General features: G+C 44.9%; 1 protein-coding gene across 1 annotated transcript in view; it reads left to right on the top strand.

Annotated features, from left to right (window-relative positions):
• IL2RB (interleukin 2 receptor subunit beta) overlaps positions 1-25420 on the top strand; it is a 401650-nt gene that overhangs the window by 324482 nt on the left and 51748 nt on the right. The window lies entirely within an intron of this gene.

Raw genomic sequence — 25420 nt, 5'->3', positions numbered from 1 at the left:
AGTCAACATATACACTGATTCACGTTATGCATTCGGAGTTGTACATGACTTCGGCGTGCTGTGGCGAGAGAGAGGTTATTTAACTTCCCACGGTGCCCACATTCAGCACGGACCCCTCATTCATGCCTTATTAGATGCAATACATCTACCTACTGCAATATCAATTATGAAATGTAAGGCTCATACGAAGGTTACTGATATCATTTCTCAAGGCAATGATCTAGCCGACAGAACAGCTAAACAGACTGCTCAAACCCAAACTTCCGACATGACAAAGACAATAGTCCCGATGCCGACACATTGTATGACAGTTAAAGATCCTACCCTTGACGTAATTGACATACAGACACATGCTACACCAGACGAAATAAAGAAATGGACTGAATTAGGAGGGATCCAAACGGACCAAGGATGGATGATGAAGGAAAAGTCTGTGTGGTTCCTTCCTGATTCAATGGTCCAAGTTATAATTAACACTATACATAGTCCAGCACATCTAGGAGAAAAAGCTATGCTAGATAGCATTCAACACATTTGGTTCAATAAACATTTACGAGCAGCAGCCAAACAAAAGGTCCGTACCTGTATGATCTGTTGCCAGTTCAACCCAGGAAAAAGCGTTCCCGTAGAACAGGGTGGATTTCATCCTCCTGATCACCCTTTTGAAGTCCTCCAGATGGATTATATCCAGATGGAACGATGTCGAGGATTCAAATATGTTCTCGTAGTTGTCTGCGCTCTGTCCCGCTGGACGGAGGCATACCCGGTTTCAGATTACACTGCCCCGACTACTGCCAAACAGTTAGTTCGAGAATTCTTCCCACGATACGGTTTACCACGTGTTGTTCACTCAGATAACGGCCAGCCGTTCTCATCCGAATTAATGAAACATGTTTCACTTCTGTTAGGTTATCAGTGGAAATTTCACTGTGTCCGACACCCCGAAGCAGCAGGTCTCGTAGAAAGACATAATCAGATACTGAAAATCAGATTGTCCAAAATATGCAGAGAGAAAGGTGTCGACTGGGTAGTAGCGTTACCAGTTGCACTCTTCTACATGAGAATGGTAGCACACTCTCGAACAGGGCTATCCCCGTATGAGGTGATCTTCGGCAGACCACCAAATATGTGGGGGACGCCTATACCACGAAAAATAACTGATATTGACTGTAATATGCTGACAGATTACTTGGCTTCCTTGATGTCTGCACTACAATCTTGTCGTTCACAGGTAGCTGCAGCTTTTCCCGACAATACTGAGGTGAAACCCCATGACGTAATTCCGGGGGACCTCGTCCTTGTGAGGAATTTCGACCGAAAGACTCAGCTGGAGCCCAGGTGGAAGACACCCAAGTTGGTCTTGCTGACCACAAGGACAGCCGTAAAGATCGAGGGCAGGAAAGGATGGATTCATTCAAGTCATATCAAGAAATTTCATGGACTTCCTTCAGATGTAAACAGCCCACCTCGTGTGTCCTCACCAATTGACTCAAAACTACCTCTGGCTGAGGCCGACAGTAAAGAACTATATAAACTAAAATTAAGGCCTAGACCGTCGGACGATTTGATTGTTTAAGTCCTCTCCTAGGTGAAGCGGTTGAATCTGTCTCCGACATGTATCGCCTAGACCTGAATAATGGACAGTCGCGAAAAATGATGAAACGACAGGCGTATTGTAAATCACTGCGTAGCCATTGCATAGTGACATTATTAATCTTGTTTTTCTTAAGTCTTTTAATAATTACTGCAAGTATATTGTTGCACATATATTACCCTATTGCCAGAAATGTTTACAATGTTACTGCTGAACATTCTTTTAGTGACTTACCCCCGCATGAATTGTCTTATAGACTTGCGCTGCGCAATAACACTTTCATTAGTATGTTACATCATTCCCATCAGACTAGTAATGCAACTAATTGTTGGGTGTGTGGCCGGCTCCCTCCCTATCAGAATTATGAAGGAGTCCTGCCTTTCTTTCCACATCCGTTTACACATAATGGCTCCTGTGGAGCATGGTTTAGTTTAATCAATTCCATAGACTCAGATACAGCTGTTTACCAAGACCAGTGGGTATGGGGAAATCTGAACCTAGTTTTATTCAAAGTCTGTTACCCTGACAAGGAGGGTCGCCCCAAAGGAACAGGAACTGATCTAGAAAATGAAGTATATGGATTAGGTAACTTCACACCTAATCTCATGATTCTAAATGTCGAATCCGAAGTTGAACTAGTTTTACCAACCATGTCAGTATTCCCAGCGAAAGGTGAATTGTGTGTAAGAAAAGTTGGTTCCATACATATGGGCCATAGCAAATGCACTACTACAGTAGAATTCAGTGATCAAGGCAAATCTTCATTTAGAGCTTATCGCCACTCCTACTTTATATGTGGTCAGACTGCATATATGCGTCTACCTCTAGATTGGGATGGTACCTGCTACATTGCATTCCTTTTGCCACCTGTTTTCCTAGCTCCTCCTGATTATTATAGAAATATTCATTTAGTACACAACAGAGAGCGGAGAGATCTCCCAATTGTCGATTACACTGAAACAGCATGGGAAAAATACACAGATTTCAATAAAGGCATCTTTCCCTATATAGGTACTGTTACTAATAGTAAGCTGATACGTAGATTAACTAGAACCCTTGAAGCAGTAGTGAATGAAACTATTTCCGCCTTAGGCAATTTAACAGAAGAGCAGTCTGCTATGCGGATTGTTGTGCTTCAAAATCGTCTTGTCCTTGACGTCATCCTGGCTGATAGGGGCGGAGCTTGTAGGGTCATCGGATCAAGCTGTTGCGTATTCATACCAGAAAATTCGCCATCTGTATATAAAGCTATAACTCGCCTTCATAAGATTGTAAGCCAGATACACCAGAACCCAGGCACCTGGACTTGGTCCGGTTGGTTTTGGAGTGTGATATCAGCCTGGGGATGGAGAGTTCTATCCTTTCTAGGTATTGGCCTACTCATACTATTCAGTTGCTGTCTATGTCTACAATGTGGACCAGCGATCTGTGGTCTGTGTGCCACATCGTGTATTCCACCACCAAGATTTTATTCGTCACGGAAGAAGAAAGAAGAACAAATGATGTTATATGAACAGATCAATGGATTGATGAAGATTGATATCTCTTAAACGGGCAAGTAGGGGACAAGGAGGGAATGTGGAAATATGGATTTTTCTGGTCAGTTATGTCCCCTATCTTGGACCCCAACGGTTCTATGTGCATGTTACAAGTACATGTATGTTCCCTCCAGTTCCAGTTATGAAGACGCAAACACATGTGCGTCCACCGTCAACATGTCCTCTGTCAGATCCGCCATGATTAGGCCGGATATTCCATTCCTAAGTATGAAAAGCCACCGGCTTTATATGGTTCACCTATGCCATTTTACAGTCCAGGCAAGTAGGCCCTGATTCTGTCATCGAACTCTTCTTGCCTTCTGCCTCTGAAAACTCCAGTCTGAGCCTGCATCTGTGACCATGAACTTTGTCTCATTCTCTGCGCGGCTCACGAAGCCTGACATCAGCCTATTCTCTGCCAAGAACTGTATTTCACCTTCAAGTTATCTGCTTCGCCCCTCAGCCGATGCATTCCTGTCTAGTAGTTTAAATAAACATTCTTCCAGCTACCGAGCAATGGCTCGGCTTCTCTGTCTTTATGCAAGTAATTCATAGTCCTGTTACCATGGAATATTCCTACCCCCTCGCATTTAGTGTAGACACTTAGACGCTTGTACACGCACGCACAGTCAGTATAGAATAGATTCTGTCCGAGAGTCCTTCTTTTGTGGATAACATAGTTCTTTAAACATAGGATGTTAGATATGATTTGGGATTAGGTTGACTTGACCCCCCCGACTTTTCGTCTCCACATGTAGAGCTAAATGTCAAGTCCCCTTCACCCCCTAGTTGCACGTCAATCACACGTCATGCTGCTGCGCGCGCATCTATGCCAAGTATTATCTTATAGATCCACCTATATATGACATCATAACCAATTATGTTCCTTTTTACTCCTTATTACACCCATTTTCGGTTACGCATATGAATCGTCATTTTCCTTATCAATTGTTACGCCTACTGCATTCGCTTCATTGTAATGTATGTACTATAAAAGTCATTTCTTGTCAATAAAGTATGTACTTCACTTCCTGAACCTCCGTGGTGATGGAACTTGGAGCAACCGATTATAATCGATCATTGGAATAAAGCCCATTCCGAACCTCTAATACCACGGATTCTGCCTCTCATTTTACTGAGCTATTTTATTATGTTTCTGTATCAAATTAAGTCCCGGTAAAGAATTTTATTTACCACACTCCGGTTGCCTCCATGGTGCTTGGGTGTAGGTCAGTTTGGGTGTGGGTGTTTTTTCTACTTTTATGGTGATTTTTTCGGCCTGCTAGGTGTGTGTTGCAGGCCTGATGCTGCTTATCGCTGATTTCCTCATCGTGCTTTGGCCCATCGCGTGTTTTTTGATATTGTGGTTTGTGTTTTTATCTCCGTCATGGTGGTTGTATCGCGAACATTGTCCACGGTGTCAGCGGACTATCGCATGGTACCGCCTTGTTGTGAATTCCACGTTGACAAAGGGTTATTTTCCCGCGAGAAGCTGCGATATTGGAAGTTGCGTTACGCTACTCTTGCAGTAGTTATCACACGTTCTTATGAATATCCCCTTGAGTGTTTGCAAGTTCACTTTCCCTCCAACCACTTTTTTCCCTGTCTTAGAAGAAGTTTTATGTCTGCCATTGTCAGGAGTATATATCCAACCTTTCTCAGTATGGGAAAAGATTAGAGAAGAGTTGGTGAGAACCCTTAAAACATGCACGTTAGTAGGTTTGCACAGACTTCCAACCCTGTAACTATTGCTTACCATTACTTTCAGCCCCTGTATGTAGATCTGCAGAAACATGGCAACATAATGGAATTGCTAGTATTCAAACCCTACTATGGATGAGCCCTGGCATAATCAGAGGCTATTTCTTATATAATGAGATTGCGGCCATAATTTGTCACTGCATTACATGGCACAAAAGGGGCAAGTTGATTTTGATACAGGACAAGTAGATTTTTGAAGCAACTTTGCCCATAGACAAATAGATATTTTAATAAATTCCACACTCCTGTATAAGTATATATTTATATATAGTATTAAATGTTACTTACATTTATTTTCTTTACATTATATTAATGTTATATATTACAATATTTAAGATGTATTATTTTAGACTATGTATATGAAAAACAATATTTTTGTACGTTTTTAACAATATTAATATAAAATTATATATTTTTTCAATATTTTTGTACTTACTATTATAAGTATAGGGAAACAATATTTTTGTAATCGATATTTTTGACACAATATTTCTGTATCACAATATAGTTGTGATCGATATTATGTCAGTGATCCCCTCAAAACGGGTCGTTCATCTGGACCAGTGGGAGAGGATTCCAGCAATACCACCATCAAGAGGCACAAGCATGAGGAGGGCGTGGCCAACTGCCGGTCATGGCGGCCGCAACTTAGTGGAGCTCCGAACCCGGGCTCATCGATCCTGGAATTCACTAGCTGCACACAGCGTGAAAGGGTCCAGAACGGCAGGTCCTGACGCCGGAAAGCGGAGCGGACGGCTGGATTCGCTTCTCTGATTGCTGTTGGGCACCGCTGTGAGACACAAGGACTTGGCCCCGTGCGCGAGCGGAGAGAGGTGTGGAGACCCTAAGCCCGCGAGACGGAGAAGCTACCTGGTGGACGCGCTTAAGCTGGGGCCCAGCGGGGAGTGAGACCGGAGAAGCCGGCCCGACTGTGGGAGTGTGCCGCTTTGTTTGCGGAACGACTCCGGCTGCAAAACCTGAACACCGGCGGCGAGTGCAGCTGTGCCTCGGTAGCGGGCCTTTGGACTGGAGGCTACGCGAGGCCGCGGTTGCTGTGGGGCCTACGGCGTCTCCTTTCAGGTGCTACGGTGAGTGACGGCGCGAACTGATTGAGGGCAGCTGGCGCCGATGTGCTACGGCAGATTGGTGTCACACAATAGGGGGGCATCTGCGAGTGGATGTGGACGCCTGCGCCCAGCTGGCCTACGCTGTAATTTCAGGGCCGCGAGCTGGGGCCTGTAATTCTGCTCTAGCCTCTGAACTGTGGTGATACTATAAAGCTACTACATGTGGGAATGGGAGTCTCTTCTATGCCAGAGGGGACACTTGCTACACCTCTAGCCCCGCAGTGAAGTTGACAGGACTGGGGTGCTACAACATAGTTGCTGGCAAGGTAGCCCTGGACATTCAGTTGGTCGGCAGTGCGCATAGGACAAGTGTCGCTGTCGCTGTTGCTGGAGAACACGGGCACAGAGCTGCTCACCCTCATATTCTTGCACGATACTTGGCAGTAGAAGTGAGTAAAAGCTTTGCAGGGAACTTTTGATTGGTTGGCCGCTGGCATCCAGGAGCTGCGACGCATTGGCATTGCCGTGTCCCTCATACCCTGGTGGGGTGGTTGCTTGCTGCACTGGTGGGCTCGGGCAAGTTGTGATGGGCCGCAACAGGGTAAAACAGCAGGACGCTGGCACGACTGCGGACCACACTCCTGGATAGGACGACTCTGGCGAGGCCTCGCAAGCACCTAGCTGCATACCACCTACCCAGATGGCGGAAAATATGGATAAATATGATCTTATCCTGCAAGAGATTAGAGACTCACAGAAAGCCATCGAGCAGCAAATCGGCACCCTTACGACCGGATTCACGCTACTTAAGGCGGACCACGAGAAGCTTGCGGATAAGGTGAAGGATCACACGGTGGCGCTGGCAGATCTGTCTCCACAACAAGCTCAGAACACGACCCACATACAACAGCTGCAGCAACAGGTTGCTACTCTGATGGATCGGGTGGTTGATGCGTAAGGAAGGGCAAGGAGGAACAATGTACGGGTTATTGGGCTGCCGGAATAAAAGCGAGGGAGATGATCCAGCTAGATATATGGAGCAGTGGTTCCATGAACATGTTGCTACAGAAGGCCTCTCTACCCAATACTGCGTGGAGCGTGCACACAGAATACCCACTGGCTGGCCGAAACCGCCGACCCCTCATTGTCAGGCTACTGAACTACAGAGACCAGGATACGCTTTTGCAGAAAGCCGGGGAGCGAACTCAGATTCATTTCGAGAATAGCCGGATATCGCTGTACCCGGATTATACACTGCTAGTGCAAAGACAGTGATCCTCCTTCATGGGGGTTAAGAAGGAACTAAGGGATCTGAATCTGAAATATGCATTGCTCTTCCCGGCCCGACTGATAATCATTTATGACCAGAAAACACAATTCTTCGAAAGTCCGGGAAACGTTGAGGAATGGTTGGAGGTGACAGACCCTGTGGGGAATGGGGACAATGCTTCCCAGAGCATGCAACAAAGCTCCTCTCGAGTGGACATGTCGAGTACCAGGCGCAGCAGGAGGATACGCAGGAACTCCCGACGGACCAACCCCATGCCGCAACAAATGCAACAGGGCAAGCAACAAGCGATTACGACGGCCGCTGCCTTCAGACAGTCTGCATTGATTGAGGAATCCTCCTCCTCAGACGGAACAGGGAAAAAAGACTCTGAGGGCAGTGTGGCCCTCTTCCCCACCGTGACCCCACAGACGGCAGATGGCATGTTCAGCTAATCGCCAGAGGATGTTGCTGCTCATGGACCTGATACAACGGACTTTTTTGTAGAACTATGCTACTGACGCTGTGTGTAACTGTAATTGTAATTTATTAGCCCGGGTTTCCGCAGTGATGGAGCTCGATATTATGCTAGAGTGCGGTTCTGCACCCCATGGCCGGTGTTGGCGATGATCCCCAATTTGCGAATGCCGTTTTTCTTCAGGGCACAGTTCTGCTCGACATGTTTTGGTTTCTGGACCGGTACAGTTTCCCGACCGGACCGAGTCTTGGGGTCTGTAGCGGGGGAAACAGTCCTATTTATTTGTTTACCTTGGGTTGGCTGACTAGCAGCACATGTATGTTATCGCCTGTTACACTGCGCGCCATGTTTTTGCAATGCACTTACCCAACACATACTAGGTGATAACGTGGAATGTTCGGGGACTGGGCTCTGTACAGAAGCGTCATAGAATTCATGCTCAACTTTTGAGGCGCAAAGCACACATAGTCTATCTGCAGGAATCCCACATGGTGGAGCAGGAGGCAGTGAAACTACGTAAGAAATGGAGGGGGCAGGTCTTCTCCACTAGTTACTCTGGGTATGCACGGGGAGTCACCATCTGGGTTAGACACGGTGTGCCGTTTCAACCCCTAGAACAAAGAATTGATCAGCAGGGACGCTATATTTTTATGCGTGGGTCCCTTGATGGTCAACAGGTAGTACTGGGTAGCACATATGCACCGAATTTTGAGCAGGAACGATTTCTAGCCACCCTAAACCTGGCATTAGTGGGCTGGGAGATGCATCCCTGGATAATAGGTGGGGACAATAATACAATAAGGGACATTGACCTAGACAGGTCCTATCCCCCTTTGAACGGTACGGGGGTGATTAAGCAGGCGAAGGCTCTCTGTGGTTGGGTGGAGGGATGGGCATTATGTGATGTATGGAGAATGCGGCACCCGACGCACAGGGAATACTCTTTTTACTCCCCGGTTCATATGCTCCACACAAGGATAGATAGGACATTCTGCTCAAACACGGTAGCGATGCAGGTCACACACGCCACATACCTAGCAAAGACCTTTTCGGATCATAACCCACTTGAGATAGAGATTACGTGGGGCAGGATACCTACGCCAGTGCTTACACGGCATTCCGAGCCACAATAGCAGACACTATTACCTATTACTTCGCTGAAAACTGTAACACGGCTTCTAAGGGACTGGTAGAGTGGGACGCTATCAAAGCGGTCATGCGTGGTAGGGCCATAAAAGTGCGACAGTGGGCACCAGGCAGGAGGTTCAAAAATCCCTTGCGGAAACAGAACACAAGATGGACAAGTTGGAACAGGAAGCAGTACATGACAAGGAGAAGCAGGTGCCACTTCAAGAAGTGGTATCCAGCACGCTGAATTGCTAGTATCCCTCCACCTCATAGATTATCAGCGGTACACGCAGTTGGGCCACTCCGAGGCGGACAAGTCGGGGACACTGTTAGCAAAGATATTGCGGGATGACCCTCCCCCCCCACAATTGTGATCAATGAGATAACTACTCTGTCGGGCGATCCGGTACACACCCAAAACGACATAAATGCAGCTTTCTGCCAGTGTTATGCCTCATTATACAGCAAGCCTATGGATAGGGAGGACGATTGTACAGACGACTTTCTGCAGGCACTAGCCTATCCCCAAATGACAGCGGAAGGACTGGCAGGCCCCATCACTGCGATGGAAATTAAGATAGCACTCAATGGGCTCCCGCGAAATAAAACGCCGGGTCTAGACGGGTTGCCTGCAGAATTTTGCACTACCTTTACGGACTCACTCCTACCCAACCTAGTGCACTTATGTAACACAGCGCTGAAGGAAGGGGCACTACCCCTCACCACGGCGCAGGCATTGGTGGTCTCGCTCCTGAAACCGGGTAGGGACCCTACGGACATGGCCAGCTATCGCCCATTGTCATTATTAGCGACGGAATACAAGATACTGGGTAAAGTGTTGGCAAATAGGCTTCTGCCCATTCTGTATAAGATGATCCACATAGATCAGACAGGTTTCCTACCGGCCAGGAGAACATCTCTGAACACTAGGAGACTGCACCACCTTATGTCGACTGCCCCGGAGCGCTATGCTTATGCGGGATGCATAGCGTTAGACCTACACCAAGCGTTTGACACATTGCAATGGGGGTACATGTTCAAGGCGCTGACTAAGTTCGGGCTCCCAGAGGGGTACATTAACTGGTTCTGATTGTTGTACAACGCTCCTACTGCCCGTGTTCGAACGGGTGGTCATATATCGGCAGAATACCCGATATTTAGAGGGACGAGGCAAGGCTGCCCACTTTCACCACTACTGTTTATATTGGCAATGGAGCCCCTGGCTCTATGGTTACGTAGGGATACATGGGAATTGGGTATAGAGGTAGGGTCTATAACACACCTTTTCTCCACATATGCGGATGACATTTTCCTTTATATCAAAGACCATTGGTCCGATCTGGCCCCCCTGGCGGAGATATTTGCCACCTTTGAGCATATATCGTGACTGGCCATTAACCCGGTGAAGTCCCATGCCTTTTTCTTTTGCGAGCACGCCTCGCCCACAGAAATCGCATTTGGATCCACAAGGCTAAAGGTGGCTCCGCATACGTTTAAGTATCTGGGCATTCATGTATACAGGACCCCTGCTGACATGCTAGAAGGTAACCTTAACAGAGCAATTAGAGCCATGCGTTCTAGTGTTGCATTTTGGACCACGCTACCACTGTCGGTGATGGGCAGAGTAGCTATAACGAAGATGGTGGTTCTTCCGCGATTGATTTACTATTTCACAAATCTGCCTCTATTGGTCCCACAAACTACCTTTAAACACCTTACTTATTGACCTCATCTGGGGGAAAGGCGGGCGACGGATAAGCCTTAAAAAGCTCAAGCTAGGTACGAGAAGGGGAGGGTTAGGAGTGCCGGATCTTGAGCATATTATTATGCCTGCCAGTTGCAATGGTTATCTTATTGGACGGCAGGGCGCAATCTGCAAGAAATAGGGCTCACATAGCAGGATATAAGTAATGGGGCCCTACACACACTGCTATTACCGAGGTGCAAGCCCCCTCACCATCTTCCACCCTTACTACATACAGCTCTGTAATGTTGGAGGGCAGCGCTACATTACACAAGCTCAAACCCTGCCTATGCCAGCAACATCTTGGGTATACCTCTAACAGCCGGGAGACTCACAAAACGTACAATAACGCCTTGGTTAGAAGAAGGAATCAGAACGGTATTGGACTTATTTAATGATGGGCAGCTACTGGATCATGACAACTTTGTTCGGGAGACGGAGGCACCAGGACACTTGTATATGGTCCATGCGGCATTACCCATTATGTCAAAACCCATTGGACTCCACAACGGCAGGAACCCACTAACCACCAACTGATTAAAGCACTATATTATATGGGCCGTGGGAGACACCTGATAAAATGGCTATATGTAGGAATTCGGGCACATACAGAGATCGCCCTACTTCCATTACGTAATGCATGGTCGGATGACATAGGAAGGGCCATAGAGGACAAGGAATGGGAGAGAATCGTAGAACACCCCTGGAAAACCTCACGTAATGCCAAATTTAAGTTTATTCAAACAATGATTTTACATAGGGCATATCTTACCCCGCACAGATTGGATAGGATGTTCCCGCAGACCCAACATCACTGCCCGAGATGCCATTGCGAGGGAGCTGACCTGGCCCATATGGTATGGTCTTGCCCGCGCCTACGAGAATTTTGGGATGTGGTTAGACGTTACACGCAAGAGGCCACACATAGGAACATATCTAATACTATGGAAGAGTGTATTCTGGGGCTCCATAAATCTTAAACCAAATACAAAATACAATACAAATTTGTGAACCTGTTTTTGCTAATGGCAACGCGGGCAATTACTATGCGATGGAAGTCCAAGAACCCCCCTTCGGCTCGTGTGTGGTACAATGATCTGATCCACTGGGGCAGTGCTGAAATCCAGAGGGAGGAGGCCAGGGGCCTGCATAGAAAACCGATAGCATTAGACTGGGATATTATGTTAGAAGCCCTGAAAGCACAAGACTTGGACTCTACTACCACCCCCCAGGGCACGCAGTAAAGTCAGATGGAAGCGCAATCTCTAATAACGCCCCGAACGATGTACATGCAAGTATGTGATTGTGTACCACTAACAGGTTTGACATATAAGTCAAATGCAAAAGAGTTAAAATTATGAACAATATGTATACTTGGAAGATCTAAACGTAAACAAATAGACTGCAGGGAGAGGGGCGGAGGGATTTTGTTGTGGGTTTGTTTCCCAGTTTTGTAGCAACCTGAAGCGTGAAGGGCTGTGGACTTAGATGTGGACTGGAAGATGAGAGACTTACAATCCGAGATGTGATAACTACTATAGGAGGTGTAGAACACTGAAAATGAGTATATATTGTTTGCAGTGAAGTCTTCTGTCTACCTCTGTAATGAGTAGTAGTATCTAATGCACTTTTGTTCAAATAAGTGTCATCCCACATGCTTCATGTAAAGTAACAGGTTACTAAGATAAAAGAAACTTATAAAGATTTGTTCCCAAAAAAAAAAAGAGGCACAATCACAAATTTCCTTCTGTGAGGCTCCAGCATTCACTTTTGGAATAATTTGTTAGTGACATTTGCCTATTGACAAATATCTCCTTTCTTGACACAGAGTTTAAATAACTATAACTCCACCCTCATAATCTCATTGAAACATACAACTTAATTATGTCTCTGAAAAAAACATTTTCTTCTTTATTATTTTTCTTTGATCCTCAAAATAATGTAATTTTTGATATAGAACATTTGACAGTTATACAAATAAAAATTTCCTGAACACATTTTATAATCTGTTTTGTGCTTTCTACTGTGTTGTTACCTCATCTATAATGATAACAGTAAGATTGTCAATATAAATAAATGATTGATAATCTATTAAACATAGTAATTACACCCTTAGAGTCTGTACTTTAAGCAGTTATTGTTGGACAACAAATCTCAATCTAACACGTGGTGCTATTATGTTTCAAATTTAGTATGTTAATTTATTTTGCTGTTTTAAAATGTAGTTCATCAATACTGACATTACACAAAATTGTACAAATAATGGCTAATTTGTTTTTCTTCTATAAAACAAATGATCATTTATTATGTATATGTGTCTTCACATAGCACAAACATACATAAGTGAAAACCAATATTTTTTTCTTCTAAAACCCCTTTGAGCCCAGTTCCATTTCTGTTTTGTACAATGTGTATAGCTACATACAATTTAGAAATGTAAATCCACCCTGACATCATAATAATAATTTGAATGTTTGACATACATCCTCATTAGTACTTGACATTTATGACAACACACACATTGGAATCCATGAGTCTGTGAATGTAGTTTGAGAACAAGATGCTCACCAATACTATGCAAGTAACTTACCTTCTAGATCTGTACATCACTAGTTAAATAACTTATGACATCCAAGAGTCACAAATGATTCTATAGAGCTACAGAAGATGAGAGTGAGATGTGGCATATAGGATCAATCAGGAAAAGACTGTAATTGTTTGACTTTATAAATGATGTATATTGACTTCCTCATAGCACAACTATTCTCATTGTGTACTTAAATTATACCCTTGATATTTAAAATTAGTAAAAATCCACCTGCATATTCTCGGAGAGTATTCTATGTATGGAAATTGGAAAAACAGTTACTTAACCTTTTCCAGCCACCTGCATTAAGCATTATTGAAGGCAAAAACTTGGAATTAATGGTACAAATTCCAATGTCAGATGCTAAAAGGTAAAATTGCAAAATATTTATTTTGTACTTCAAAAACATAACCTCATAAGAAGATGTCTATTACTTCTTGCCTAAGGTAATTTGCTTCTTCCTCACCACTGTCATCTTCATGGTGCTTTTCTACAATATCTCCCTGGGAAACTTCAATGTAGTCATCATTGGGGAGGCAAGGGATGTTCCACCTCAGTGCAATGTTGTGCAGCATACAACATAAAACAGGTATATGGCACACCTTGTAAGGTGAGTAGAGGAGGGCTCCATCAGACCTATGTAGGCAACAAAATCATGCTTTGCGGAGTCCAAAAGCCTGCTCCACAGGTCTCCTAGTTCGACCATGTGCCTGGTTGAAGCAGACTTGCCCTGGTGTTGTTGGATTCCTCAGAAATGTTAACATCCATGGGCTCTTAAGATAAGTAGTATCTCCTAAAATTTAAATAAAAACTAGTATATGACAATGTATTTACAATATTAAGCTCTGGCCACTAATTAATATTGTGGTTTACAATGCTTGAGCATAGCACTTTCAAAAAGTCAGGCCCTGACTTTTCCACATTGTTCCATCTACTGTTTTATGCTACTGTTGTGAAGCACAAAGGAATCATGGGTGAATCCAGGAGATCTAGCACATACACTTGTGCTGTACAGGTACAACCTGCTCATTGATTGAATGGAAATGTTTTCTGTTGCAGTGCACTTGTGTTGCGTAAACAGAGTCTCTGGCTCAGCTTTTTAAGGTTTGTTTTCACACCCACGGGTGACATGAGTAAACTTAGACCAATGCATTAGCGATGAATGTGAAAGACAGAATATTGTAGCCCCGCACAACCCCACCCAGTATATAAATGAGGTGGCTGCAATGCTTTTGGGTTACTAACAGGGAGCAATGGTATTCCGAACAATCATTTATTAATCACTAGATCACTAGAAACAGAATATGTATTTCAACATACTTATTTTAAAATAATTATTTTAAAATGGCAGGATCTAGTGCACATACTATTGGTAACATCACAGAAGATAATAAAAAGCAGCTAAGCTTTTCAATAACAATTAAAACAGGGAAAATGGTAACATCACAATTTATAGCCAATACACCTTCACTATGCTATCTCTGTGTTTCGACTGTAGTATTACTGCACAACAGGGTTTGTTGTCTGTTTAGAATAGCTTGTCAGCTATTTCGAGCACAAGGCCGAGAGCTAGGAGATGGTGTCTACGAGAGAACACAATCCTGGCACCAGTTTGTGAAGGCAGAATGGAATGCTTCACAGAGCTTTGGAAAGCCTTGCTTGAGGCTTCTTTGGTCGATATGTTACCTGGTGTCATGCTAATCTGGTTCTGCAATCTGGGTGAAGTTTCTCTTCTAACTAAGTGGTCAAGTGGCAGTCTTTATAGATTGAATCTGATCAGAGATTGGGATTTCTGTCATAAGTTGAGGAATGTCCGACATAGATTATGTACGTCAATGTGTCCGTCCCAGACATTTCCTTATAGACATATCTGGTGAAAGGAGGTCCATTCAGACTACACTATTATGGCTATGAATGTTATATGACTGAAAAAGGCACCTGTCCCAGACTGATGTTGCACTGGGGGGTTTGTTGATATCTGTATCTGTATGACTTGACAGTTTCACAGTTCTTGGAAAGATAGGCACAGATGACATCGAAGTCAAAGGCAAACACATTGATGATTCAGCTAATTTGAAAACAAATGGCAGCCTCCATTGTCAAAGATGACAGCCTCCATTACTTAGGATGGATTTGGGGCCAAAGGTAAACAAACTGGACAGGCTAACTAAAATGGAACCTGTCCTGTATGTGCTTATAATCTAAAACTAAAAGAATGAATCCTAAGAATAAGTGAATAATATAGATAAAATAGTAGAATGGCATTTTGTGAATCATTTGTAAGCTAAATAGTCACTAAATTATCACTGAGTGTGTTTTTGATCGATCTTGCTTATCAAACAAATTATTTCTACATTTAAAAAATACAAATACGTGTGAGAAATGTGCATTTGATGAGATATGTAGACAAAGGAGGGACTGATGGGCTTTTATTTAAGGAGGTCCAGCATACATGCCCAGTTAGTTATATAGAAAGGAAAAAGTATGCAGTTCCTCAAAAAGAAGGGGGAGTGTAAAAGAAAAGAAGAGACCGTAAGGAAGAGGAATTCCTCTATTCGGAACTAGGGTCCTCACACACCCAGGTGCAGGTAAGTGAATTAAAACAAGTTAGAGAGTCCAAAAATCTAATTTTATTGGGGATGGCTCTCTACCTGAATAAAAAGCGAAAACAGAATGGCAGCTAGCTGATGTTATGATTCAGCTTGGCTAAGCTCATCTGTACTGGTCGACATGTTTCTTGCCTAATGGTCCTAGTGATCCGTGGCAATTCCTCAGGACCTATTTGAGCTGTCAATAATCTACACAAAGCGGTAAGTACAGCTGTTACCTACCACCTGTTATATGGGAACGGTCTCGCCATATGCCTAGGGGAACCTATTCTGGTGTAGTACCCTGCTCCTATCCGTGGCGCCACCTGGACACCAAGATTCTGGTGTCTCGAAGGTTGTTGCCGGAAAGGGCTATCAACCTACCCTCGCGCCACTCGACCCGGGAATACTGATGAGCTTAGCCAAGCTGAATCATAACATCAGCTAGCTGCCATTCTGTTTTCGCTTTTTATTCAGGTAGAGAGCCATCCCCAATAAAATTAGATTTTTGGACTCTCTAACTTGTTTTAATTCACTTACCTGCACTCACATCTACACCACTAGGTCCCTCTCACACACACTGCATCATACGGCCAGGAACTGAAGATCTGCGCCAAAGAGCCCCTTTTAGGGTGCCCGTCGGGCATTGCAGCGCCGGCCCGACGAGGAGCAGGTCCATATGATGAAGCATGACACCTAGCTTGCTGGGTGTGTGAGGACCCTAGTTCCGAATAGAGGAATTCCTCTTCCTTACGGTCTCTTCTTTTCTTTTACACTCCCCCTTCCATTTGATGAGATAGCAATTTATCACTTGTTACATGTCCAATTACGTCTTCAAATTGAAATGAAAATGGGTCTCTGCGCTGGAAGACATGCTCCATACAATACCTGTTCTCTGTAATGGGATATAACTAAAGCTATATGTGTCCCATCAATGGCACCAACAACCTGTGGTATGCCCCCATTGCAAAGAAGTCTGCCTTTATGTTGTTCAGTGTAACCACGCCATTAGGGAATTGAAAAAAGTAATTCCTGTGACTGATCATGACATTCAAGAAATGTTGTAACACACAGGAAAAAGTGTCATTGGAAAGTGCCAGTTGCAGTGAAATGCAGGATTACCGTTGTCTTTAAAAGTATTGTTGTAGCCTTGGGATTTTGATTAAGAGGCATTAGTACTGGGGATAGCTGATTTGCAAAATCCAATATGGTCAGTCAGTTCAGTCTAAATGTCTACATTTCTTATGTCTCTTGCATGGTGACAAGGTCTGGAAAGGGAGGGAATACTCTTGCCTGGCATCTTCTAGCTCTGCCAGGGACAAGTTGAGGTGGTAGCAGTATTTGTCTTAAGGTAAAAACATGTAACTCTGAAATATGATATAAAACATATTTTTTGTTGAAAATTACCATGATAACACATATTTCACATAAAACATATATAGACAGATAGATAGATAAATAGATAGAGTCACAAAAAAACAAAGGTTACCAGGACGTTATAGTTAGGTTCAGATTTTCCACACACAAAACCATAGAAATTTAGCAGTTATAGTTACAGTTATCTCAAGTAACTATAACTCGTACCCAAAGGTAACTATGACTCGCGCCCCCATCTTGCACAGTTTTCTCATTAATAATTTCACAGCAAATGTTGCACTGATATTATCAATGATGCAATAGAAGGTGTCACGAGTAATGTAATATGTGAGGCAATTTGCAGTGCAGTGCATGGCAGGGGCATGAGTTATAGTTTCGAGATAACTGTAATTATCACTGCTGAATTTCTATGAGTTTGTGTGTGTAAAATCTGAACCTAACTGTTACATTCCTGTAACCTTTGGTTTTTCAGTGAAGTTCAACGTTTATTTAATGCTATTTCCTAACTATAACTTCCCTGGAACCATTGCTTTTTCCACTGAATTTCTAGGGTTTTTTAACGTAAGTAATTTTGAATTACCATACGTTAATCCAACTGCTGCTCGTATGACCTTTGGCCGTGCACAGTGGGGGTTGACCTGCGGCCAACCCCCCACAAGCAGCCAACCCCCGCAAGCATCTGACCCCCTCCAGCGCACGCCTTTGGCCGTTCACAATGGGAAGTTGGCTACAGGGCTTAGTCTGTTACCTGGCCCTGTAGCCAACCCCCAAAGGCATCCAACCCGTGGGCACCCTCTCCAAGTTTCTTGGTCTTGTGCAATTTTTAGGCGTGCACAGGGCCTCTCTCCCTGGGCCGAGTTTGGCCATGAGGATCCCATCTGGGGACTGGCACATTTTGTGGGGGAGCGGGCCATTTCTGGCTTCTTTGACTCCATTTCCCAGGGCCGACCATTATATTTATGGGGAAGGGGTGTTCGCAACACCCAGGCTGATTTCAGCCCTGGGGACCCATTCCCCGGGTCCCGGCCTTGTTAAAATGTGAAAGGGGGAGCGATCCCTCTCCTGGGCCTTTTTAGCCCAGGGGACCCCATCCCCCAGGTCCCGGCCAAAGTTAATAAGGGGAGCATGCACCCCTCCTACCCAGGCCCGATATTGACCCAGGGGATCCCAGCTCCTGGGGACCGGCCAATGTGTAAAGGAGACAGGGGCCACGCAGCCTGCACACCGGGCCGATTTCGGCACGGGTTCCCCATCCCATGGGACCTGGCCATTTAATACAGAAGGCCGATTTTGGCCCCAGGGATCCTATCCCCAGGCCTGTCCAACTAAGGGCACCACCATATTCTTAATGGGGGTTGCAGGAGGAGTCCCAAGGTCCCCGCATCCCCAGATGGCTCCCCGCATCCAACAGAAGCCGGCATAGCACCTGCCCATAGGGAGTAGATAAAAATGCTGCTCCCTACGGGCGGGTGCAATATTCATATCCGTTTCCATGCCCACATCATTGTGGGCAGGGAAACAGATCTGAAGTCTGCTCCCATCTGGTGGGAGCATTTTTAAAGCTCCCTCCAGCTGGGAGCGGTATTGTGTTTGCTCTTGCTTTGCGGGAGCTTTGAAATTGTTCCCGCCAAGCGAGAACAAGCACAGGTGTCTGTCCCCTGTCAGTGCAGACAGGGAAACCTCTATGTCTCGGGGGTGGACACCCCAGGACATAACTGGAGCCGGCCCTGGGGGATGGGGCCCCCCAGGTCCATTAATGACTCCGGAAGGGGAGGCTGCCTGTCCCCTCTTTTTTCTACAATGGTCGGGACCAGGGATGGGGTCCCTGGGGCCAAAATCGGACTGGGAGGGGTCCGTGTGTCCCCCTCCTACTGTATATGATGGCTGGGATACGGGGATGCAGACCCTGAGGCTCAAATCATGTCAGGAGGAGGGCTGCATGCCCTCTCTTCATTCATTTTTGAAGTCCGGACCCCCAATTATATACATTATTATCCCTCCGGGAAGTGTCACCCGGGGGGGGGGGGTAGGGGGCATTAAAAACAAACAAGAGCTGGAAACCATGCTTGTGTTTTTTTTTTATATGTTTAAACGTGAATTCTATGCAAATTCATGGCAAACTTTAAACAAAAACATGTTTTTGGCCTTAGCTGCCTATGGGACCCAAACACCAGGCCTAGAGGGTTAGGGTATTCCTACCATGCCTATTTTTGATTTTTTTGCTTTTTTTGGAGAATCAGGATGAGTCCCAAGATGGCTGCCACCACTTCCTGTTTGAAGTAGTGGCAGCCAATACAAGCTTATCATGAGATCTGTTGGATCTGTGAAGGCTCTGCATCCCTATATATACATAAATCTTTTTTCTTTCATAACTTAAAAAATACTGATTTACACCAAATTACAAAAAGTACTCTTTCAAGGTCTAGCTTTCTGCCAAATTTGTTGTAATTCTGCTCAGCGATTCAGGCTGTAGTCGTGTTCAAAATCCCTATGGGAAATTGCGTGGGGAAAACACACTTGGGACTGCCCCTTTTTCTTCGGCCCCACTTAACAAATCAGCCCGAAACCTACGAAACAGCAGCTAAAGTGAGTGGGAAACCAGTTTTGAAAATTTCGTGAAGATTCGTCAAATGGCACTAAAGTTATTAGCAAAACGAAAAAACGCTATTCCTGTTGAAACTAGGTCCTAACTATAACTATCTACTGGATGCTGCCATCCTTTATTGATGTAGAAGTGCAGAAGCTGCCACCCAATATATTTTGGCAGATCGCCTTGATCACAGGTGGAGAATCGCTGTAAAGTGGCTGCTTATGTAAAGCACTTCTTAAATCACATTATCTGTACTTATCTCCTAACACATGTGAGATACACCTCTTGAGCATAGGATGTGATTTTATGCACACACATGGGAGGGTTCATAAGTAAATACTAGACCTTTCCCAGTAGAATGAAAGCTGTGGGGTCCATGAAATATTGATATAATGTGTAATGTGCAACAATGGCTTTTTTGTATCAGGCTTAACCTTTGAAGAATGCCTTTTGGGATAACACCATGAGTTGCGATACTGGGAGAGGAGGTAACACCTTGCTCTGCTGGAACTGCCTTTGTTCCCAGGCCTGGGATTCATTCACACATCTCCCTGGCAGTTAGAAACCTGTGTGTCAGTGCTTTTGTGATGCAACTGGGCTAGCTGGAGTGCAGATTGGCAACTTTCTAAAATATGCTTCACTTTAAATAGGACCTTAAATCTGGCCTGAGCATCAGGTCAGTTTTGATGTCACAACGTATTTGATACATTACTTTAGTTTTAGGTCGTCCCATTCAGAAGTTAGCCAGGCTGGAGTACCAACCAGTAACTCTATGTTAGCCAACAGGGCTCTTAACACTTTCAAAGCAAAACATCAATTTGGAAGTGTTTCTGCTAAGACATTTAGAAAATCATGTGTCTTCCTAAGTAATATATAGCTCCGTGCCATAGGACTCTCTAGGCCTTCATTCAGGAAGACTTACATATAATACTTAAAGGAAGTGGTGGCTTAAAGTCGAACTTGCAGTGTCACACACTACCCTGTGAGTCTGCAGTGGCAGGCCAGGGTCCATTTTGTCTCTGTTACATGCAGGGTGGCACAAACAGTGGTGTTGGCATGGATGAATACTGTCTTACATGAGCTAGGTACCTGGGGTACCATATACTAGGGACTTTTAAGTAAGACAGTACTTGCCAATCGGGTGTATCCAATTCGACATAACTTGGTATAAGGTTAGAACACTGGCACTGAGGTCTGGCTAGCAGGCCTTAGTGCAGTCTCAGAGTCGGAAAAAGACAGCAGCATCAGTCCAAAAATGTGGGAGTGAGCAAGCAATAAGACGCATTTCCTTACAATAGAGGCATGGAATGACAGGGTGATCTTTGGATCCATGTTGGATCTGATAGTGAAATCAGATGCCATCAGGATGGACTGTGGGGCTAGATGCAGTGAGTTATCTACCAGAGGAAGGTGGTCAGAAAATTAGGTGTGCACATAAACTGCCTGGAACTTCTGGTTGGGCTTTTTGTGATAAATTGTTGGACAAAGTACAGGCGAAATGCAGCGTGTTGCTGAAAATTGCCAACATTTCAGCAGTGTCTTACATAAATCACCTTGGAGGAACCCGATCCAGGCACACCGATGGTTGTTATGTTTCATATAGGTACCCCGATATAGGCTCAGGTAGTAGCTATACCTTTCACCTATATTTACCCTGACATTACACTGCATAACGGTTCTTGGTACTGACCATTTACCTAGTTATGGTACTGCTTAAATGACGTGGGGGTTTCTCCGAAATATAGCCCTCATTCATTATGCATGAGAATTCTTGGAATCTCAGCAGGACTACCATCTCCTGCATAATAACTATGTATAAGGGTCATTCCTTCCATCATCCTAGTCCAACATCACACAGCAAGGTAGATCCCCCGAAGGTACCATTTTGGGTATATAAACACCATATCTTTGCTGAGGCAGGAAGAGGAGAAGGAGGACTTCCATGCCGACACACTGATGCAAGACGCTGAGGTTCCTGCACGCAGGCACTCCACCTTGCAGTGGTCTGACATCCCTCATGGGGTTTTCATCTCGAGACCAAGATGGGGTCCCACAGTCTCTAACTTCAGGTAATGGGGTTGGCTTTATCCAAGCGGAATTCTTGGCTTGTATTCATTGTTTTAGCACTATGGTAGGAATCTACCGTCCTTTCCCTCTGTTGGTGCTTATAGTCATTTATATCTGTTTCTGTCTTATGGTTGTTTCAGCACATCTATTTTACACTAGAATGACGCTGGTTCAATAAATGCTTATTGGAAAATGTCCCCACCGTTTATTCTGTGTAGTTCTCTGAGACAAAGTGCGCATAAGTGGCTGAGTGAAAAGTACTGTACTGTTTCCACGATCCCTGATGGGACAGAGTTGTCATGTTCGATAGTTGGTAACAGTAATTTATAGTGGCACTGTGAGTTAGCTGGTATACAGGCAAACATACCCGGTGGGGGTGTCTGGAATCAGTCTGGATACTAGTCCCACAGTCTATGTTGTCTAAACGCGCAGATCCTAGATAGGTTTATAGGAACTACACGACATGGCACTGCCAATGTTGGTTTGATACTTATTTAACGGCCAAATCTGAGCATTTCAGTCATGCTGTTCTCGAGCGAGAGACCCCTCCCCACACTTTTCAGAGACATCTGGAGTGGAAAGGGAACAATCAGCCACAGCTGAGTAGGTATATCCTATGTATTGGCTGTAGGTTTAACAAGCTTGAAGGACAAATAGTTCCCTGTTGTGCATAAAACCTTATCTCAGTTTCCTTGAAACTTCTCTTTTTTCAAATAATGGCTGATAAAGACGCCCCTGTGCCAGCACAACGTGCAATTGCAGCTCGGGAGGAAGAGCAGGAAGGTGAAATAAACATTTCCAAAAATGTCAGAACTGCCCTTACTTTGAAACTAGCAGAATATGGAGTTACAGCTAGGGGTGGGACAGTAACTTTCGTGATTGAGGCACACGAGTCATACACAACAGAGGTATTCTATTCATGGGGCAAATTCCCACCAGCAGATGCACGCACAAATACATTCCATTCTTACACTGAAGATGAAATATAAGAGGAATATTGTCCATACGAAGACATTGAAGTTCCGCTCACCTACGAGGACCAATAAACTGGTTTAAAGGCGCCCTCCCACACACAAAAGGGAAAGTGAAACTCGGTCCACTCGGAAGAGATGGAGCAACTTGGCCAGTCCTAGGAGCTTTCACACCGAATCCAGACATTGACACAATGCCAGTAGCAGACGTACGTCCACTTCATAAAGAAATAAGAAATAATAAAACTTTTCAGAAACCTGACACAGTTCGTGATGAGAACACTCACACTTAAACCAACAAGGGCTACACCTACAGGACAAATTCAGGGATCTACAACTAAAATAACTACAAAAAACTCTAGACGTGAACAAATGCCATTCTGGATAGCTCAGAAAAAACACAGAGGCAGTGTTTCCACACACAAGCCCGGAAGAAAAACAAAGAATACTAACAATCTGCTTGCCAATGGTGATAGCTCCCCAGATAGAGGATTGTACCTCTTGGGGTACAGTTTTCGCTGTCATATATACTAGAACACATGGTATCCCTTCAATAGCAGTAATAGCAGATGTATTAGGACAAATACAGAAGGAGTATGGAGCAGCGGTGGTTCCTCCGTGAGAGCACTGGGGCGTTGCCCCACTATATTTGTGCACCCCCAGCCCATATTTGTGGCCCCACAATCGGCAGTAAAAACTGCAATAAAAACAATTTTCTGCCCACGGCAGTCAGCTTTTTTCAGCCGCGGGCCAGTTGGTTTCTGCTGCGGAACGTGGGAGGGGCTTGAAAATAATTGACAGAATCACACACATGATCAAGCTCACCTTACGCTGCGTTGTTTCTTTACCACAATCACTCTTGAGAAAGTGGCAGGCTGGCAGTGCGTATGTCGGGTTGGACGCAAGCCTTTGTGCGGCCAGTCCGACATTCTCACTAGAAGTGTCTCTTACATGCTCAATTAGTGAGCCGGGGAATCACAACTGCATTACCCCAGTCTCCAAATGAGCGCGAACTTCACCCGCTCAAGCCAATCCTGGTACTGATCTCATGCTGTGCTCATAACATGACAGCAAGAGTGTAGTGTCTGGATTGGCTCTGAGATGTGGTAGCAGGCCTCGCTTAGCATGGGGGTGGGAGGTTCCGTCATCATCGACAGAGCTCTCATGACCAAATACTGTATGGCTTTCTTATAGAGCCATGCAGTTTATTTTATTTTTTATTTTATTTGAAAGGTTTTATATAGTGCTGGCTAGACCCGTAGGTATCAGAGCGTTTTACAGGAGCAGAAGCAATCAAAAAAAGCAATTGTTCAGGGTAAACAAAACAAACAAGCAAGTACATCTCTCATTAACTTAAGGGGGGCAAAATTCTGGGTGGTTCACAAGTTATAGACATCTAAATAATAAAATGGGGTAATGGCTCAGAGCAGAGAGGAGAGTATCGACAGGGAAGAACAAATTGTAGAGGTAGCGGGCAAGGGTAGGAGAGTGATTGGCCCTTTCTGCCGTTGCTGTGCTCTAAGTTTCTCTTGCATCCACAGCTCTACCAGCAGCAGTGAGGTAGGCATGGAAGACATTGCTGCATGTGCGACACTTGTGACTGCATGAAGAAGGAAGCAAAGATGTGGGTGTAGTGAGAAACGAGAGCCAGAGGAGGAATTATTAATATATTCCTCCTTCTAATTTGACTATCACCTCGCTCAGCCCCATATGTTCGGGCCCTGGTGTAGTGTCCTGGAAGTGGACACTAGGACCTGGGGAGGGGCGATGGCCAAGAAGGTCACCGGACACCACATCCAGTCAGGGTGTGGGGTGGACACAACGCAGGAAGTGGGCAAGGCGAGCAGACATATATTGCATGAGATCTGTGCATGACGAACAGAATAAAGAATACCCCACCCTTACCTTCGTGTCATGATCCTTGCGTAGGGAAAGACACGACAACTGCCGTACGAAGGCGGGATCTGCATCGCGGCGACTGACGGAGCCCACCCGGTCGCGACGATTAATTCGGAGCCAGGAGCCCACCCTGGTCCGGAGTGCCCAGCTGAAAGGAAACATCGGTGCGGGAGCCCACCCCAACGCTGCAAACAGAAGTAAGCACAGCGCGTGAAAAAAATGAGAGGAAACTGACGCGAAATGAGAGGCTGTTGAAGAGCGAGCCGAGCAAAGGGAGATAAGAATCTCGCGCGTGTGAGTTCAACGAACTCTCGTGAGAAGAGGCGGCCATCTTGGAGTCAGGCAAAAAGAACCAATAGGCTTTCAAGAAAGACGGTGGACATTTTAAAGTGAGGCAATAGTGGGAAAAGCCTAAAAACAAAGGAAAAAGAGGCAACAAACGTCAAAGAACGTGCAACAAGGGAAATAATAAAAGAAACGGCACATAAAGCACCATTTAAGGGCACATAAGGAAATAAGCAAAGAAATAAAAGGAAAGAATAAAAAAAGAAGATGAGTGACGAAGACACAAAGAGCACACAAGCTGTGTTCCGCAGGCCGCTACCATTCAGCACATTGGAACCTCAAGCAGGCATCAGATGGGAGAGATGGATACGGAAACTGGAACGCTACATGCGTGCAACAGACGTCGTGGAGAGCAAAAAGCTAGATCTGCTTGTAAACCTTGCGGGGGACGAAATAGAGGACCTGCTCCTGACATTCCC

This window comes from Triturus cristatus, chromosome 4_2 (genome assembly GCF_964204655.1).
Source record: "Triturus cristatus chromosome 4_2, aTriCri1.1, whole genome shotgun sequence".
NCBI classification, from domain to species: Eukaryota; Metazoa; Chordata; class Amphibia; order Caudata; family Salamandridae; genus Triturus; species Triturus cristatus.
The sequence above is the reverse complement of the archived record's forward strand: the minus strand, read 5'-3'. Positions and strand labels throughout refer to the sequence as shown.